Genomic DNA, 14,699 nt, shown 5'->3' on the forward strand with positions numbered 1-14,699 from the left:
TATTTATTTATTTATTTATTTATTTATATATATATATATTACATTTTAGTTTTAGTATATTAAATATATAATATTATAATATAATTTGAATTATATATATCTTCCCGTTAGATCTTGCATTTAATTCATTTAGATAGATCTGTAAGACAATGAGCCATGCAACATATTCATATATACACAATTTACAACATGCATAGAGTATTGTTGAAAATTAATAACATGATATGATAAACCTTTAATCAGTCCAAATAATGGAATACTCCGGAAGCTGATGTTTTAGTAGATCTTTTGGGGGACTTTAATGTGGATAAAATGATAAATTATATTATAACTAAAAATCTGTTATATTGGGTCATGTTTATTTTCTTTTCTGCGTATAGTTTCAGAATGTTTCAATCCTACGAGTTAATGGAATGTTACAGCTTATAAATTGTTTCGGTGCCGACATATGAACAGATAAAAAAGGATCAATTGAGGATATCCCTACTTCAAGATAGGCACAAACATTGAAGATTAAGAGATAAAAAGAAGAATGTATCTGTCTGTGTTAGAGATTTCAAAAACATCACTAAAATATTTACAACTAGCCAACTAATCCAATCTTTCTATATTACTTATGTCAAACCCTTTCTTGATGATTAGATATGTTCCTTTTTGTTTTTCATTATATTCCTTCTCTTAAACGATAACGATAGCTTTAATTCAAATGGACGGATCTTGACATTGAAGATTTGATAACAGCCTTTCCTATTAATATTATTATATATAGAGAGCGTGGCTGATAACACTGAACATCTTGTTACTAATTCATTCTTCACGAATTTACTTGGAAGTAATCTAGTGGACGAATACTAAATTTAAAAAAAAAAACAAGAATTAGATGAAAATTTTTGTATTCAAATTTTATTATAACTTTTCATACTCTGTAGCGTTTTTGCATTTTATATATTGTTTACTCATACAAATTGTTAGTAGATATATATCTCATTGTAATTGCATGTTTCTTTGCCTTTTGACCCTGCATTTTCTTTTTCAAAATAGTCAATGTAAATTTTTATTTTTGGTTTTGTTCTTTATTGTATATTTTTAATTTTTAATTCTTAAGCGTAAATATGCATGTGGAGCACCAGGCTCAAACGCACCGAAGAGCAAAAACACAATTCTATAGAACTATGTACATTTACTAAAGTTGATCTCCGTATTTTGGAAAGTACAATCATGTTGAATTAAACACAATTATGATAAACTAGTGAGGAAAACGCACTTAGGCCTCTATTATACTGTACTTGATCGCTGAACTTAAAGAATAATTAAATTCCAATAATTGAATGAACAAACTACTAACCAAGTTTTCAATTATTTTGTTTCTGTGCGCATTGAAGAGCTTTATTCAATTGAATTCTTAAATGAACAATAGGAATTAATTTAATAAAAAGATATTTCTTGCAAAACATAATTGTTGTGCACATATTTTGAGTTGTAGATATGATCTTGAGCCAAAATTAGTGGCTATGAAAAGCTAGAATAATTATTTACAACTTTTATAAAGAAGTCATGAACTAGAAAAGTTTAGATTATGGACAAATATGACAATCAAGATGAAAACATTATTTTGAATTGTAATACTAACATAGTGCAATATTTTGAACATACATATATCTGAACTTACAGATATGATTTTGAACCAAAGTTGGCAGTTATGAAAATATTGAAAAATTGTCTACAACTTTGATGAAAAAGTTGTGGGTTAATAAGGTGTCTATCATAGACAAATTATGTATGCAATATGAAAACACTAATTTGTCCATAATAACATGATGATGCTACAATGTTTTGGGAATATCTTGTGCTACAAAAGTCCAAATAACATGAAACAAAATCCTAATGATCAAGGACTAATTTATCTACAAGTTTTATGAAGACATCAAAAATTAATTTGGCCATTCGAAGAGTCAAAATACTTAATTATAGAGACTATATCAGTAAAGTTCCATATTAGAGAAAATGGAACACAAAACACGAACGAAAAAGCACCTTGTCTAAGAAGCTTACTAATGTAAGAAAAATATGTGATGTCAACACAAAACTTGGGGAACAAGACATGCTCCAATGGCTAGTGCTATTGAGCATTGAAAACATTTTGATGAATCTTGCTTTATAATGGTTGCATGTGGATTTTGTTGTTATATTTGAGTTGTCTAGATTATGTATGTATTGATTGGTGCATTGCATGCTTAGATTTTCTGAGTTTCAGGTGTGGAGAACCAAATTTGTGAATCTGCTAAGTGTAGAATTCATCATCACATTAAGTGTGACATGGGTCAGAGACTCTATATCGCATTGATGTCAAGCATGGGATGGGTAAAGTCGAACGTGAGTGAGAGAAAAACTCTATGACTTGATCATGCTGGGTGTGGGTCGAATGACACAAGGTAGGGAAGCCTTGGAGCTCTCAACCTTGGTGACGTCGGACCCTAGTTGAGTGGCGCTAAGTGTGATCAAGATAGAGATTCTCTATTTGAATTTATATGTTGATGTATGAAGTTTGATCTTTATACATTGGTCTAAGATAATTAATATATATATATAAGTGTGATCAAGATAGAGATTCTCTATTTGAATTTATATGTTGATGTATGATGTTTGATCATCACACATTGGTCTAAGATAATTAATATATGTGAATTTATATGTTGATGTATGAAGTTTGATCTTCACACATTGGTCTAAGATAATGTTGATGTATGAAGTTTCATCTTCATACATTGGTCTAAGATAATTAATATGTGTGTGTGTGTGAAGATAATGTTGATGTATGAAGTTTCATCTTCACACATTGGTCTAAGATAATTAATGTGTGTGTGTGTGTGTGTGTGTTTCATCTTCACACATTGGTGTGTGTGTGTGTGTGTTTCATCTTCCCAGAATGGTGTGTGTGTGTTTGTGTGTGTGTGTGTGTTTCATCTTCACACATTGGTCTAAGATAATTAATGTGTGTATGTGTGTGTGTCTGTGTGTCTATGTGTCTGTGTCTGTGTGTCTGTGTCTGTGTGTCTGTGTTTGTGTGTCTGTGTATGTGTGTCTATGTCTCTGTGTGTCTGTGTGTCTGTGTGTCTGTGTCTCTGTGTGTATGTGTGTGTCTGTGTCTCTGTGTGTGTATGCGTGTGTGTCTGTGTGTCTGTGTTTGTGTGTGTGTGTGTGTGTCTGTGTGTTTGTGTGTCTTTGTGTGTGTGTCTGTGTCTGTGTGTTTGTGTGTGTGTTTGTGTCTGTGTGTCTCTATGTGTGTGTGTGTGTGTGTGTCTGTGTGTCTCTATGTGTGTGTGTGTGTGTGTGTCTGTGTGTGTCTGTGTGTGTTGAGTTGGTTGAGTTAAGTGTCAATTAACTTGGGAATAGAAGAAATATTGTTTAAAATATGGATATCCCATCATGAGGATATTTTTTTGGTTCTTTATGAGTTCAATTTGTTTAAAACCCTTATTGGAAAGTTGACCTTTGAAGTAGATAGTTGAATTTCCTCTAGAATCATAGTTGATGTGATATGTGGATAAGATCGAGTCATATTGTGTATAACTAACACATTATAGGGGTCAGGTCGAGCTATATTGATTATAAAGTGATCAATGTGATCTGTATAGGGGTTAGGTCGAGTTGTATGTGTATAAAAGACCAATTTAAAGTAACATACAAGGTTGGGACCAAAATTCTTAACTAAGTACAGGAAATGATGTAGTATTTAGAGGGTAGTCGATAAGTTAATCTCATAGGAGGTTTAATTATGCAAGCTAATATTGTGGTAGGTTCACACCCCAAGCTATCTTACTATGACATGAATATTAGACTTTTCAAGTTTAAGGAGCGAAATTCAAGAAATTATATTGTTGTTGATTTTTATCCAAATTGATTGTTGAACTAGTTCTATTGATATATTGATTGAGTTGTATAGTTCATATGCTTTGTTGTTTAATGATAAGTTTGAGGTGTTATTGTTGTGTGGAAAGTTGAAAACCATGAAAAGTTTTGGTAATATAGTTGTATTTTTCTTTTATAGTTGATATATTGAATTCTTTTAAATATTAACTTACCCTTACATTTTTTTGTGTGGTTAGATTGCGATGATCATCTTTGGTATAAGAGGAGAACAAAGTTAGTTGGAGGAGGAGTTATAATTGGGAGTCGTGTTGGACATCGGTGTCATTTTATACTACCATGGTGTGATAGTTCTTTTATAGTTGTTGCTTAATTGATAACTAGGATTTCATAATTGCAATTTATTTTGGATTATTGAACATATGTGTATATACAATATATGTCGTAGTTTTATTGAGAAACATTTTTATTATTGGTTTTTTTTACTCCTATATATATATATATATTATTACTTGTAATTACAAGAATTGTCTGCATGCTAATTTTAAGTAATTGTAATTATCTATTTTGTACTCTAGTAGTTGAATTGCTAAATATAGAAATCATAACTAATCGTTACAGATTTCTTTGATATTGTTGATATTATAATATTTTTATAGTAATAAAAAATTAAAATAGAATTTCCTACTAAAAAGAATCTGAGGAGTGAGAAAATAGAAAATGAAGGTGAGAAAATTATGGGCCGTAGTCTTATTTACCCACGCAACCCGTTAATTAAAGCTGAAGAAGCTAGTGGACTTGTGTGTTTTTCATGGGCTTCCCAAAAAAAAAGGGTTAAAAAGAAATTCGTAGCCCAATGGAGAAGAAATTTCAAACCAATACAACTAACACACCATGGCCCAGGGACACATTAAAAGGGCTGTAAAATTGAAAGAATTATACAGCCACAATGAGCAGGGATTTCTGGGTATACATTCGTCTTCTTGGTTGTACAATTCATGATATTATCAATTTGTTTGTTCTTGGTTAAAGGAGTAATGATAATTTATTTATGGGATACATGAGATAAAAAATAAAAAAGATTAAAATAATAATAAAAATAATAAGACAGAAAATGAAAAGCATGTGACGAGTAAAAAAAGAAAGGAAAAAATATAAATGAATAAAAAAGAGAAAGTAATTATTTATTATGTTATTTTATTCAAAAGAATGGATACTTCTACAATGATCCTATGGTCCTAACAATAATGAAACCGTCGATGAAGCTTATACTAACCGGTTTATAGAAGTTAAAATGGTTTTATATATCTAAATTCAATATAAAAAATAATAATAGTTAAACTTTACTCATACGTAAAAGAGTTTATTTTATTTTATTTTCTTCCTTGGTTTTTTCAACATCCTTTCTTCTCCGTGACATTCAAGTTACGTCACCTTAATAATAATAGGCCATTGTTGAATCTAGTGTATCCTTATCCTTTTTTCGATCACAATTTTGAATAAGAGATTTTTCAGGAAATAACAGATATATTTATCTATAACTGAGCCAATCTAGTGTATCATTATCGAAAGAGATTTATTCTTTCGATGTAAAACAAAGAGATTTATGTTTTTTATTAATTCCTCTAAATTCGATAACAAATCATTTCTTGAATGAATTATTCAAACGAATTAAAAAGTTACTCTTAATTAATTCTACCTCTCCTCTTTTTTATTTACAAAGAAAATGAATACTTTTTTTTATCTAAGAATTATAAAGAATGGGTTCATACTCTTGGAGAGAATAATTTAAGAGATCCAAAACTTCAAATAATAGTATTTAAAAAAAAAAGAAATAAATAAGCTTAAATTATTTTGCATGGTATTTAACTTCTAATAAATCAACTAGAAGTAAGTACTTAATGTACATTTATGATCCTGCATGACTTCTAAGTTCTTATCTCTTACTATTTTTGTCTTAGCTAGAACATTTACACATTAATTATTCTTTCGAAATGTATGTTATAGCGTGTATGTCTAATTTCTGTCTTGAAAGTGATGAATATTCATAATCTTATTTTTAATTATGTGATAAAATATATGCACACCAATTATCCTTTGGAAACGTATATTATAGCGTGCACGTCCAATTTTTTTTTTTTTTTTGGAGACCGACGAATTTTCATAATTTCATTTTTAGTTATGTAATAAAATGATATTTCACTCTAAACCCTTATCTCTAAAATGATATTTCACCCTGTATAAGGCTAAGAAGATTGAACAACAACAAGATATTTGACTTTTGACCTCCAATGAGTAAATGGCATGCAGTGACGGTGTCTTGGAGCCATCAACTATAAATTTGTAATGATAGAGGGACTATTTTATAATTTTATAAATAAATCTCCTCACTTGCTTGTCGAACCTTACTATTGGTAGTTCATCTCCTATTTACTTTTTTTTCCTCTTAACATGACAGTCTAATTTAACGTGACCTCCATATTGATGGTCCAAAATTTATTAGAGTACTGAATATGATTTCCTAAATGAATGGTAAAATATAAATGAAAAAATAGAGTACGTTTTTACTACTTGAGTGGGGAGAAAAATGTTTTGGCAAAAAAAAATCTAGTAGTGAATACTACAAAAACAATTTTCAAGTAAAGAAAAATGGGAGGAAAAAAAATTGTTGAAGTAACAAATTTTGGCATTTGTCATCTATGTAACAAATTTTTAAGTTGATGTTAGTTAAGTTGGTTAAGTCTAAAAGGATTTATAGGGGATTTTTTGGAGAAGGGGACTCATAACCATATTTTTAGAAAGACTTAAGAGAGTAGAGAGAATCGGAACCTTTTCTCCTTCTCCACCTTTTGAATGTTTAATGCTTGTTGGTATGCTTAATCTGGAGTGGGTGTTGGATTTTGAAGAACTTGGTGTTCTCGGCGTACTTGGCAGAGAAGGAAAGATTGGATGATTTGTTTGGTGTGTTATTGTTGCATGTCTCATTTTTTTCAATTTATGAGTTGTATGTTGTTATAACTTGAAGATTCTTAGTTTGCAAGCATGTATTGTGTATGAGTTAAGAGGATTTGAGATTGTTCTTGAGTTGTTGGGTTTTCTCGAAGTCATGCATATTGTCTGGGATGGTCACTTAAAGCACCCATGGGGGTTGCTCCAAGCAAGCCTAGGTGGTCATTTAGAGACGCTTTCAAAATTGGGTCGCTCTAAGTGAATTTTGATCACTTCAAGCGAATTTTGGCCACTCCGAACAAGTTGTTAGATGCTTTGAGCAGATTTTAATTGCTTAGAGCTAGTTGTTGGTCACTCTAAGCGAGTGGTCTAGTAGCTCTAAGCTAGCTGTTTGGTAGCTCCAAGCTGGTTGTTGGTAGCTTCGAGATAATTATTGACAGCTCCAAGTTAGGGGTTTGGTAGCTCTGAGTTAGATGTTTGGTATAGCTTTAAGCTAGTTATTGGCAACTCCAAGCTAGGTATTTTGTAGCTTTATGCTATTTGTTGATAGCTCTGAGCTAGGTGTTTAGTAGCTTTGAGCTAGCTGTTGGTAACTCCAAATTAGGTGTTTGATAACTCTAAGCTAGTTATCGATAACTCTAAGCTAGGTATTTGGTAGCTTTGAGCTAGTTGTTGGTAGCTTCAAACTTGGTGTTTGGAAACTCCAAGCTAACTATTGGTAGCTTTGAGTTAGGTGTTTGGTAGCTCTGAACGAGCTATTGGTAGCTTTGAACTAGTTGTTGGTAGTTTTAAACTAGCTGTTTGGTAGGTTTAATCTAGCTATTTGGTAGTTTCGAGCTAGTTGTTGGTTGTTTACATGATGCATGATGAAAATTTAAATATATTTCTTTGTATGTTGGTAGTTGAAGGATGATTTTAAGTTTCATGATGGATTATGTATGATAGTGTCCAAGTTGAAAGTTGTAAGTCATATGATGTTTGAGTTATATGAGTTATAAGATGCTAAAGGTAAACATGTTGTTAAGTTTAAGTTGTTCGATGAGATGACATGTTGACACCCATGAAGTTTGTAAGTTGATGTAATATGATGAAGTATATGATGTAAACTAGTATGTTGATAGAATGTTGTGGTTGTCAAAGTTGAAAGTTGCAAGTTGATAAATGTTAAAAGGTGTATTAAGTTGTATTATATAAATTGATTTATTTTAAGATGAGTTATGAAAACAAGTTGTAAGATGAAAGATGTTGAAGTTGTAAGATGAAAGATGTTGAAGTTGAAAAGATGTAAAGTTGTTAAGTTGTAAGTTGAAAGATGTTTAAGTTATGAAGATGTAAAGTTGTTAAGTTGTAAGTAGAAAAATGTTTAAATTATAAAGATGTAAAGTTGTTAAGTTGTACTTTGAAAGATAATTAAGATGTGAAACTGTACATTGCTTCTAGTTTATGTTGGTCATTTTTTCTAGTTGCTAGTCGTTATTTTGACCTTAGTATCAACTGCTATTTTTGTAGTGTCAGTCGTTTCTTCTAGTTTATGTTAGTCGTTGTTTCTAACCATGGTGTTAGTCGCTGTTTCTTGCCTTAGTGTCAGTCATTATTTTTTACCATGAGTCAAATGCTGTTTTTAACCATAGTGTTAGTCGTTATTTCTGGCCTTAGTGTCAGTTGGTATTTCTGACCATAGTGTCAACTGCATTTTTTGACTTTAGTGTTAGTCAATGTTTCTAAACAAAGTGTCAGTCGTTGCTTCTAGTGTATGTTAGTCGTTGTTTCTATCTTTATGTTAGTTGTTGTTTTTAACCATAGTGTCAGTCGTTGTTTTTGACTTTAGTGTTAGCCATTATTGTTTACTAGTGTTAGTCACTGTTTCTAACCATAATGTTAGCCACTATTTCTAGTCTTAGTGTTAATCGTTATTTTTTACCATAGTGCTAGTCGCTACTTCTGACCTTAGTGTTAGACATTATTTCTAACCATAGTGTTAACCATTACTTATAGCTTATGTTAACTATTAATAGATGTTGTTTCTAGCTTTATGTTGGTTGTTGTTTCTAACCATAGTGTTAGTTGTTATTTTTGGCCTCAGAGTTAGTCACTATTTCTTACTATAGTGCTAGTCGTTGCTTCTAGCTTATTCTAGTTGTTGTTTCTAACCATATCGTTACTTGTTGTTTCTAGTTTTATGCTAGCTGTTACTTTTGGTCTCAATATTTGTCGTTGTTTCTAGTCTTAGGTCAGTCGTTGTTTCTGGTTTTATACTAGCCACTATGATTTGGTAGGGTCCAACACTTAAACTCCTCATCCTGTGTTGTACGAGATCTCTATAAATTGATATGCATGACGATGTATCAGTTGTTTAAAGTTGTTTATGCGGTGATTGAAGTTGTTATCTTGAGAATGCTATACTTATTGCAAGTTGTGCTAGTTGTTGAAAGTGGTGATTGAAGTTGATTCATTTGTCAAGATGTTTAGTTATTTTCAGTTGATTAATGGAACGTTGTTTCAGTTGATGTTATGTTTAAAGTTAAAATGCTAACTCGAAGTTAAGTTGTTATATCGATTGATGCTTTTAAGTTGACACGTTGCCAATTTGTGTTGTATTTGTAAGTTGTCATGTTGCGATGTTGTATAAGTATGTTGATCATTGAAAGGTTGTGTTGTTTATATGCTAAGTTGTAAGTTGTTAAGAGGTTAAGTTGTAAATTCCATGTTGTATGTTGTTTTGCGTTGTTAAACTAGACTTTGGGTCGTAGTTATGTTGATTTGTTGATATATTATTTCTTTTAAAATCTAGTTTATTCTTGCATATTTTCATGTGATTTGGACTATGATAATCGTGAATTTCATGGGAACAGGGTAGGAATGGCTTGAGAGAGCTTTTAGAGTTGTAGTGAGGCCATGTTGTTGGCAATGTAGTCAACAACTACTTTTATTGGTTCATATAGACGTTGCTTGACCGAAAACTTAGGATTTTATATTCTTTAATTGCGAGATTACTTTACATATACTTGTATAGTTATTTTAGTTATATCTACTCATATACCTGCTATAATGTACATATCCTAATATTATCAATATAATCTTAAGTAGTAATTGTAGTTTCGCTACTTGTAGTTGTGATCATAAATGTGATGGTTATGGCGGGTTAATACAATTTACCTGTTATTATATTATAATAACAAAAAAATTATTTTGTAACGACCCATTATAGTTATTACACTTAACAAATCAATCTACTAATAATGGGACCAATAAAACAATTACCTAAGGTTCATATATCTATAATTCTTGGAAAACACTGTGATAATATATATATATATATATATATATATATATATATATATATATTTGTGTGTGTGTAAAATAAAACTTTTACAACAACAATTGAAATACTATACAAGTATATATGTATATATAGTAATCCAAAACTATAATATATGAGCTTAGGTTGTCGGTCAAGCAACCCTACCAAAACTTATACAAAGTAGCTTCCAACTACACTACCATCCCATAGCATGACTCTCCACACGTCTGACTCCTCTAGCATAACCCTGTCATGCTTTCATGTAAAGATGGTCATTGTAGTCTAACCAATAAAATACATGTAAGGATAAGTTAGAGTACAAAATGATAAAACATAACATCAATATAGAAGTAAAAGTATCTATACTAGTCATCAATATGTAAAACCATACATATCACCTCATGGTCTACAACCTAGCCACACATCAAACATCTCAACACGACGTTCAACCACCTTACAAAAGTAAACAACTTACAACATATGATACATCATATTTCACCACATCAATGTCATTCAACCATAAAATCAACAAGCATATGAACATCATCAAATCACACCACATCATATGCATACACCTCAACTATTACATTGTCACACATTCACTTACAAAGATCTCCTACAACAAAAGTGAGCAGTCTATGTAACTTGATCCTATTGAACCAACGTGACCTTTTTACACCTGTTACGTTAACAACCAAATTGGGTTACCAATCTCTAACAACATAATTTCTCGGATGTTGTCACTTAATTTAGGAAGTCTAGTATTCTTGTTAAGGTAGAACAATTTGGGCATCAATCTGGCACAACATTAGCTTGCAACAATAAGCATCCTATGAAATTAGCCTATCAACTACCCTCCAAATACTACATCCTTCCAATATTTAGTTAGGGACTAAACCCCAACCTTGTACCTTACTTAGTAGGTCACTTTATAAACATATGTCTCGACCTTGCCCATTACGGATCAACATTGGTCACTCTTAGTCGGTATGCCTCAACTTGACTCACATACCACATCAAGTAAGGTCCTAAAGGAGACTTATCTATCCATTTCAAGAGTTAATACCTATTCTAGAAAGGTTTTCGACAACTAGACTCGTGTAGCACCACATCAATATCCATACAATAGGATATCTAACTTTTAAAAATAGCATTCTCTCTAGTCCTTTGCCAATCAACATACCTAAATGCCTAAAACATTCTTAACATCATACCTCAATAGTATATCAACACAACATGCCTAAAGCATTCACAACAGGGATGCAAAGGTGAGCAGAGAAGGCTATCAGGTGGATGGCGATGCTTTTGAAAGTTTTTTGTACTATTATGTTGATAGTTGTATAGTAATGTTTAACCGACACACTTAACTCATGTAGTACTTTTTTTTAAGATGATTGTATATATGTTTACATTGTTTTATACTTGTATAGTTATTTTTTTTCCCATATACATGTTATATATATATATATATATATATAGTCATTTTGATAGGTGATAAATGTATAATCTTAAATATCTTAGTAGTTTTGTTACCGTTTGTAAATTTCACAAAGTAAAACGACCATGATAAGTCATTACAAATACTCCACATAATTTCTAATATATTAATCTATCATAATATGAAATATTTTCTATTATTATTCTTTCATATGAAACTTTATTTTATTTAAAACACTGAGACATCTAAGATGGAAAATTAAAATAATATACATAAAATTCTATATTTAAATATTTAATGCCATCATTATAATAATTTCATTAATTTTATTTATTTATTTTTATCTCATCTTCTTTTCAATTTCCCCCGAGTCCCAACCCAACAGTTTAGAAATATCATGTTTACAGGTTACCTATATGTTTGGTCATTCAGCTAGTTTCAAAATTACAAGATCTAATAAATGCTGCAAATTACTCTATGAAACAAAACATCAACTGTTTTGTCCTCGGGGATCTTTTCATAGCAAAAGAAGAACAAAAACTTTTGTCTCATACTTTAACCTAAATTTAGATCCGTGACTATTCTGTAACTTCTGTCGGTGACCAATTCAATAATTGAACTCAGGACACTGATCTCTGTGGTCACAGGCTCACAGCTGGTAATGCAAACACAAAATTTCGTTTTCTTTTGGTAGGTATCGTACCTGGGGGAAGAAAACCTGCAAACTTAATTTTGATTTTGATAGTACTATGCATATATTAAATGCCACACCTGATTATCAATGCCTTCATATGTTGGTGAAGGTCTATTTTAATTTTAGATTTTTGTTAACAAGTGTTTTTAGGGTCTTAGTAAAATAAAAATTTTAAAAAAGTTTATGCTATAATTATATTGGTGAAGAATCAACGCATATGGTTCACTTATGAAAAAGATAAAAATGTTTTTAGTGTGTACATAAATTTTTAATCAAAACTATAAAATCACTGATTTTATTAAGTACACAAGTTAGAGGTTTAAAATTTAACTTATTATTTTTTTTATCAGTTAAAACTCCGTCTTAAACTAATTTTATTTTAGAGTTTAAAATCGAAAATACTATTTGATTAACTCAATCTTAAATTTAGTATATTAACAACTTGTATTCCATTAGAAATTTTTGAAGAGACACATTATAGAAGTTTATAAATTCTTTTGACTAACTTACTTATAATTTTTTTGGTTAAAATATTATTTGGTACACAAGTTTATTTTAAAAATGTATAACTTATTTTTATAAGTTAAATGAAATAAGTTTTAGTTTATAAGCTTTACATTTATTTATTTATTTATTATTATTATTAATTTTTTTTGAAATTTATTTTTATCCTTTTTAGTCCTACTAAAATAATTAATTAATTAGTTTATAAGTTTCCAGTTCTTCAGCTCCTAATACTTATATAACTTTCAAAATTTTAATAAGCTTGTAAACCAATTCTACTAAATATTCGCTTAGTAACATATTGAAGGACTATGAAACTTGGACATCATAGATATTTTAAAATGACTTTAAATCATCTAACAGTCTCACCTGTATGAGCATATAATTTAAAGTTTATTTAATCATATTTAAGAAGATAAGCTTGGGTAAAAACATAAATCATTTTACTTATCACATTACTCCACGTATCGTTACATCACATATTTTAGCATGAAATTTACATGGAGAGAGAAAAGAGCTTTGAAGAGTGCAAATGAACATTGTTTACATGTGTTTAGTATCACAGAGACAATATGAAAGAGCACAAATATTGGTGGGGCCAACAATAAAAATATTTTGTACCAATAATAACAAATTCATAAATCAGATGATTAAAGTACTTGTCATTCTAAATTCATTCACACTTATATATATATACAGAGAGAGGAGCATCAAATTATTTTTGAGATAATTTTTGATAAATTTATTCTATTAATAATTCATGTTATATGATAATTTTAACGATGAAATTATTAAATTAAAAATTTATAATATAAAAATTAAGTTTATAAATTTTAAAAATTTTAAAAAATATTTAATATTTTATTTTATTAATTTAATAAAATGACTTTTAATTTTTTTTTAAAATTTATAAACTTGATCAGTATATTATGAATTTTTAGTTTAATAATTAAATAGTTGAAATTTATTGTACAACATGAATTATTAATTATGTAATGGTTATGATATTTTTATTTATAAATTAAATAATATAAAAATAAAAATAAAATATTATTATAACAAATAAAAATATTTATTATTTTAGATTAAATACCTTCTAAAAAAGATCATTTTTCTTTCATTTATTAAGAAATAATCTTAACTATTATTTTATTTTTCTTCTCCTTCCATCTTTTCTCTTTTCTTTTTATTCTATTAACTATTAATGACACATAAATATTGAGCAGGCCTAGAACACAGTATACAACAAAATTGATTATTGATTATTGATTAAAGGCTTGACTCTGATATATTCCATGTATTTCACGTTGAGATTAAGTGACTAGTGGGTAACCCGCACTCACAAAGTGGGTCACCCTCACTTACAAAAATACTATCACTTTTCAATAGTTTCTTCAAAAAATAGTACCATTTATGACGTTGGCGTGTCACGCTACTTCATCAATATCCATCACACCTATTGATTAATATGTCCCTGTCATTTGGCTAAATACAATTTCTTATTATTCTCAGAAATTATTTTGTAATGTTACTTAAACCAATAACAAAAACAATTCATCAAATAAATAAAATAAAATATATAAATTAAATATTCAACAATAATAATGACATAGTAATATTTAATTTGGTTAATCCCATAAAAGCAAAGAAAACTTGTGTGCAGTGGGTTTTCACTTTGGCATGCGCACTTGGAAGTGGCATAAGCAGCACCAAAATAGGGACCAGCTGACTGAGAGTGTGACCGACGCACGAACTCTTAGGTGTAACGAATGTCATGAGCTAATGGCCCAGCCCAGCGATTCACATTTTATGCATCACAAATCTTATCCTTTCAAAAATAAAAATATTTTTATTTTTATTATTTTTATTTTTATTTAAAACTGCACGGGATCCAATTCCAATGCCCAATGCACGTTCGGATTCACCTAAGTCCTATCCACTTGTTA

The sequence above is a fragment of the Cajanus cajan genome, chromosome 7 (assembly GCF_000230855.2).
Source record: "Cajanus cajan strain Asha chromosome 7, NIPB_CcT2T_4, whole genome shotgun sequence".
NCBI classification, from domain to species: Eukaryota; Viridiplantae; Streptophyta; class Magnoliopsida; order Fabales; family Fabaceae; genus Cajanus; species Cajanus cajan.